Here is a 6280-nt window from a genome sequence, read left to right on the forward strand (position 1 = left end):
CCGCCGCAGCCTGCCTGAGATTTGCGGGAAATCCATTCGCTGAGTGACAAGAACATTCGCTGGGGTGTTTTTTAACTGAAAAATGTCGTGGATGTTTGAGGAGCTACCGCAGCTGTTGGCCAAAGGGAATCCCAAATCAGCTATTTACATCGGGGCAGCACGGACACGGCTCAAAACGACAGAGGGAGCGGAATGAAAAAAATGATATAAAATTAACATAAGAATAAGCAAATGACATGCAAAAATAAATTGTTAATCATGGCGCGTGTGGCTCGTATTAATAAATGCCACACAGGAATGAATTTTCATAGCAATCAATTTTAGACAAGAATGAACAGAAGCATGTTATTCAACACCGATGAAAGGGGCTCGACTCCAACGGGCTGAAAAGATTATTTCTCTGCAATTACAAGGCAATTTCAGGTTCAGAGAGGGAACTAAATATTCTCCGTCTCTCTTTCTGAATGAGAGTGACTCACTGCCATAATCAATCTATTTGCCTTATATTTTCTATTATTCACCTATGAAAACATTGCGCAGATGTCGAAGGGGGGTTTGCGTAACGTGGTGGAGAAAAACTTTCGATTAACACCGCTGTATTCATTCAGTCGCATGCTCGCTTTAATCTTGACCGGTCCAAGTTGTGTCAATGTGGCTGTGTCTCCGTCCCGTGTTTCTTCTTCATCGCAGCGGAGTTTTATTTATTTACATTTTTTTTTACCTACATGTTGCGGCTTATCTTTGTTGTTTTACAAAGCCGCTAACTGACTGGGTTAATCCCACGCAGTCCAGCACAAAAGACGTTCGCAGATCCAGTGTCAATTCGTGGATGTGATTTATTGATGACAAAAATTAACACTCCAGAGGATTGTAATATTTACAAAAAGACCGCGGAAATACCAAAATTATCTGATCTGGTCATTGCGGTCCAAAAACTGTTCCGCATTTTACTCTCACCAGTAGCGGGGTCTACATGTAGCCTTCTATTTCGATGATAATCGGTTTAGAAGCCCAAACCGAATGAAAATGCTCCATATGAATTTTATTCAGTTTCACACTTGTAGAACATTCCTTTCGCCAAACCGATCAGAAGTCAATTTTGGTCATGTAAACTGTGAATCGGAATGGAGCCAGGCAGCGACGTTTACGACGATGTACGCATGTCTCGCGTCTGTTCGGATTAATTGTAGCGCACATGTATACACTCAATCGGAATAGATCATGTCACATGTAAACAGTTGACCAGAGTTTTGCAATCGGAATGACAAAAAAGTCTACATGTAAACCCGGCTAGTGTCTAACTTACTCTGTTACTCTGTAGGTGCCTTAAATAAATTGTCCACTGATTGAAGGCAGCTGGTCCGACCCGAAAAAGAGGGGCAACAAACGAACGAGATCAAACAAAATTCTATTCTCAAACAAATCACATGAACATCCACTTGCAAACAAACCTAAATCGACTAAATGATTAGTCCAACAAACCAAGATTAATTTTGGCCTTAACAGTTTTCCTCGACTATAATCTTATAGTATATCGTCAACTAAAACAATATACATGACACAAAATATGGCTAAGACTAAATTACAATTTTAGTCAAAAGACTGACTAAACTAAATCAAAGTTCGCTGTCAAAATTAACAATAAATGAGAGTGCCTGCATTCTTCTTCCCATCTCATGAGCGAAAGAATAACCTTTTCACTTTTTCAACTCTTTTTCACCTTTTTACAGTTGTCTGGATTTTTGGGGTGTGGCTAAAACCAAACCCAACTACCACTTGGGCCTTTTGACCAGAGTCGGCTCTCCCCCATTATATAAGTACTGAACGCCGTCATTTCATCAGTAGCGATGCATTGTTATCGCTTTACTTGGTAATAATAACTTGGCCCACTTCTACAAAGTCGTGTGTGGGTTCATAACAGAGACACTTCAGGGAACGTTAACTTTTTATGAAATACAGCGGCACACGTTAATCCCGTGGCTTCCACTACAGACATTTGAGCACATACTATCTTGAGCACATAACATATTTGAGTGACAGGTGAAGGTAGAGTTGGGTGTGTTTTCAGCGCATTAAGCGGAAAAGCCTACTCTACTACGTGTGACTGCCGTCAGGGGGTCTTTAATTTTTCACGATTTTGGTACCTCGTATACTTGGTGATTTTTAAAATTGTTTTATTCTTTCAAATTTGGCAGGCTTATTAACAACACTGTGGTGTGTCAATTTATACATTTGCAATTTCACTTCACAGGGACATTAATTTTGCATGAATTTGGGTAAATATGAATTTGTAGAAACAGATTGTACTAACTGTAGAATGACAACCCTGGTATTCATCATTTATTATTTTTTTATTTCTTTTTTAAATACTGCCAATAACAAACAATAGAAGCAACACAAACATCTAAAATGGATCTGTTTATCCTGGAGACACAACACAGGAGCTTGCCCAGATATGATGCTGGGAAAATGGGGCACAAAACCCCCAAAGGGCTTTTTTTTTTTTTTTTTTTTTTTTGTTGCAATGAGCCATGACCAGAGGACGAAAGGAAGGAAGGAACCATCCGACAGTAGTGTATGGCTATATTTGTGAATAAATATAGGAACACTGTGGAGATGACCAAAAGAGACAGTGACGAAAACTGGGCCTGAAGTCCCGCCTCGTTACTCAGACAGACATGCGGTGGGGGCGGTCGGCTGTCTGCGGCAATCTGAGCTGAGCCCAAGGATTCATTCCTCACATGCACATGGCCGCCCACGCCCAAACAGAGTGGGCATTCCCTGCGGTGTGCACAGTGGACAGCTCGCTACGTGACACCGAAGACATGCGTCAATGCGTCGGCGTGGCCATGATTGGGACGCCGACGACGCACAACTCCACAATTAGTTTTCATTATCAGTCCCTTCGCAATAATGATGATGGCAGTCAAAAATTGAGATTAGATTGATTCAGTATAAGCGATTTTGATTTTCCGGCCATCTTTAGTCAAAACATTGACGCTAAAGCTTTGCGGTGTTCAGAGTTGTTTCATACTTCCATTAGGTGCACACGTAAGTTTACAATAGACGTATGCGAATGAATTAAAAAAAGAAATAAAACACTCCGCAACACACAACAAACACGCAGTAACATGTTGCCAGTGCCGTGACAGTCACTCGTATGCTGCTTTGTGTACGTTCAGGGGCGTAGCACCAAATTCTGGCCCCCCGTGCATAAACCTGCTGAAGTGTTTGCCCCTCCCCCCCATTTTGGGTGGTGCCTGAGGTGGAGACTGGAGCAGTGGCGGGTCTTTTCTTCAACCTTATTATTAAACTTTCACAGCAAAATGTTTCTTATCTTGATGTCGGTTTTTATGAGTGACATATTTAAATATGAAGAACAAAATAAATATCAAAAGCTAAGACCACCCCCCCCGCCCACACACACACACACACACACACACACACACACACACACACACACACACTTCAACACCCCTGTGTAAGTGTGTATGTTTGCGTTTGCATGCGTGTCATTTAATGTTGGCCTCCTTTTCGCATTAAACATTAAAAAAAGCGATCACACCGCCAACCTTTTGTTATCATCCCAGAGTCCAATTAGCTCAGTGACACTGTGTCACACTGATAAGTTCCATGCCACGCACAAACATTGCATATCTCCCAGCTTCATTCTTATCTTCATGCACCAATTCCACCTGTTTCCGCCTCCTCCAAGAAAATGCAACACACGGGTGTTTTCCCACTTCATTTTGGAAGTTGCTTTTGCAGCAGGGGGAGTTCAATTTAATTCCGGGCCAAGTTGCACGATACCGTCAAGCCCGAGAGCACGGGTTCTCGAACTTTTTAGATCCAGAGAAATTTTACAAGGAAGTTGAAATATTTACAATAACAAATTAACATTATTTAGAGGAAAAAAAGTTGCCATGTGATTAGAATACTGTAAATATTTTATTGGAATAAAAAGTAACTAAGTAACTAATGTATTTTTTCATGATAAAGTTGTAATATTATGAAGCTGAAGTCAAAATTTTACGAGGAAATAAAGTCATATTTTTTCCATAATTTAAGTGAATTTCAAAAATACGACTTTACTCTAGTCATAGCATGCCTTATACTGAAAAAGCTGCCTTTATACTTGAAAAAAATAGGACATTGTTATTCAAACTGTGCATAATGTTACAGTGGCTTATAATAAGAAAAATATATATTTTAACATTGGTCACTATGCTTGTACTTGGCGCCTGCTAAGTATTTTTTGACTGTGTACTTGGTGTAAAACCATTTTTGGGGCAGCAGGCTTGACTTTTATCGGCTCGACCGGCTGGCGCTCAACGTCCGGGGTGCTGTTACAAAGCAAAGGCGATGGCGCATGTCCCGCTGCTGCCATGAAAACATACTTTCCTCTCAAGGTTACCAAGCCCTTCCACATTCACCCACTCTTTGTACTTAGCTCCGTCTTTCCCCGCATCTCTCTCTGGGATGATTTAGGAGCATCTGCCATTGCTCTCTTTAACCTCTCCCTCCATATCAATTCACTGCTGTGTTCATCCCTCCCCTCCACTTGCTCTCTCCTACTTGGTGATCTAATTACACGGAAGCTGCGGGGGGAAATGTCTTAACCAATTTCACAACTGTCCTGCCCCCGCCATCCGCCCTATTCCACATTAGATGCACCGGGATCAAGTAAGCCATTAAGTGGGAGGTGTGGGCCGGGGGGGGGGGGGGAGGACAATTGTCTGAACAGGATCCCAGGAGTGGAGTCAGAGGGTCAGAAATGATGCGGCAAAGCATGGACGGTCTCCAATCAGGCATTAGAGAGCAACTTGAGTGGCGTCTAATAGTTTGGCACTGGCTAACACGAACGCAATAAAGGCAGCATTAGTTTGCTATCAACGATGAATAAGCTGACTCAGCAGGGAGTAAATGGAAAACACGCACACATTTAGGTGCGACATACAAATGCTACACATCATTAGCTTTGATTCCAATGGGGGATGCGCACGTGTATATATATATGTGTGTGTGTGTGTGTGTGTGGACAATATGGTTCAACAGGCAGAATCCCAACAAAACAGCATGATTGTATTTAGAAGGGCCATTTCACCATGACCTTTATATATACACACAGTGATGTCTTGAGATATGAGTTCAATTCATTCAGTGACCATGCTCATAACTCAAAACACTCAACCAATTTCAAATCATCCCTGCCCATTAAATTGAATGGAAATGACAATCTATTCCAGCCATTCCCCTCAAAAAAAAAAATATTTTAATTATGGAAAAATAGCACTCCATAATATTGTACTTTGTAAAACATAAATTAATGACAATGAAATAGAATGTAAAGAAATTAAATATTTTTGTCACATTATTGTTTCGGTTCAGTGGACATTGTGCTGCTCCTTCTGGTGTGCACGCCTTTGCCACCTGGGAGCAGTATAATAGAGCCGTACGGCTATACGGAGACACTCTCAGCTAGTCAGTAAGCTGCAGTAGTCATTCTTCGCAGAAGATAAAGAATATATGACTGTGAGTATTGTTATATTGTTTATCACGTTTGCTTCATCGTTTGTGTTCAAATATCAGTTTATTAAAGTGTTATAACCGTGCCACACTGACCATTATGTATTGGCATTATGCTAGCAGACTTTAATGAAAAGTTATGTGGTTATTTTAAATACACAATTCTATTTAGTTTCATGTCTAGTTTGACAGTCAACTTCAACTAGGAGTGGTAATAAAAAGCTTGAAGCCTCTTTTTTGAAGAATTGTTCGCTAGCTGCCAAATTGCTGCTTGTTGAGTTCAGTGTCACCATATGAACAGTTTGCAAAACTTTAATTTCATCAGCGTAATGTAGTTCCTGTTGCCATAGAGACGAAGATCCCATTTTTAACAAGTGAGCATCCTCTTACCGGATGTTGTGCGACTTGCGTTTGATCTCGTTCCAGCAGAGGTTCATGTCCCCGGCCTGGTGTACGCTGCCCCCCTTCAGCCTCCTGGACTCGGCCCCCTCCTCCTGGGCCTCACCGTCCACTGCCGACTGGCACGGCACACAGTGGCATCCCGGCCACGAGGGCCGCCTCGGAGCTGAGGACGCAAAAAAAAAAAAAAAAAAAAAAAAAAAAAAGGGGAAAAAAAACAAGAGGACTGTTACAGTTGTGCAGCCTTAGCAAAAGTTGGACGGAGGCAACTGGATTCTTCTTGTTTGTTGAAGGCAGCTTTCAACTTTAATCCAAAAGGCTTCTTCACATTTAAATCTTAGGTATGGAGTCTCCT

General features: G+C 41.5%; 1 protein-coding gene across 2 annotated transcripts in view; it reads right to left on the reverse strand.

Annotated features, from left to right (window-relative positions):
* Window positions 1-6051, reverse strand: part of drp2 (dystrophin related protein 2) — a 77301-nt gene extending 71250 nt beyond the window's left edge. For both annotated transcript variants that reach the window (XM_061786688.1, XM_061786687.1), the window contains exon 1: window positions 5917-6051. The gene's annotated coding sequence lies outside the window, so the exon portion shown is untranslated. The remainder of the gene's footprint in view (window positions 1-5916) is intronic.
* Window positions 6052-6280: the final 229 nt, after the last annotated feature.

Source organism: Phyllopteryx taeniolatus, chromosome 10 (genome assembly GCF_024500385.1).
Source record: "Phyllopteryx taeniolatus isolate TA_2022b chromosome 10, UOR_Ptae_1.2, whole genome shotgun sequence".
Taxonomy (NCBI): Eukaryota; Metazoa; Chordata; class Actinopteri; order Syngnathiformes; family Syngnathidae; genus Phyllopteryx; species Phyllopteryx taeniolatus.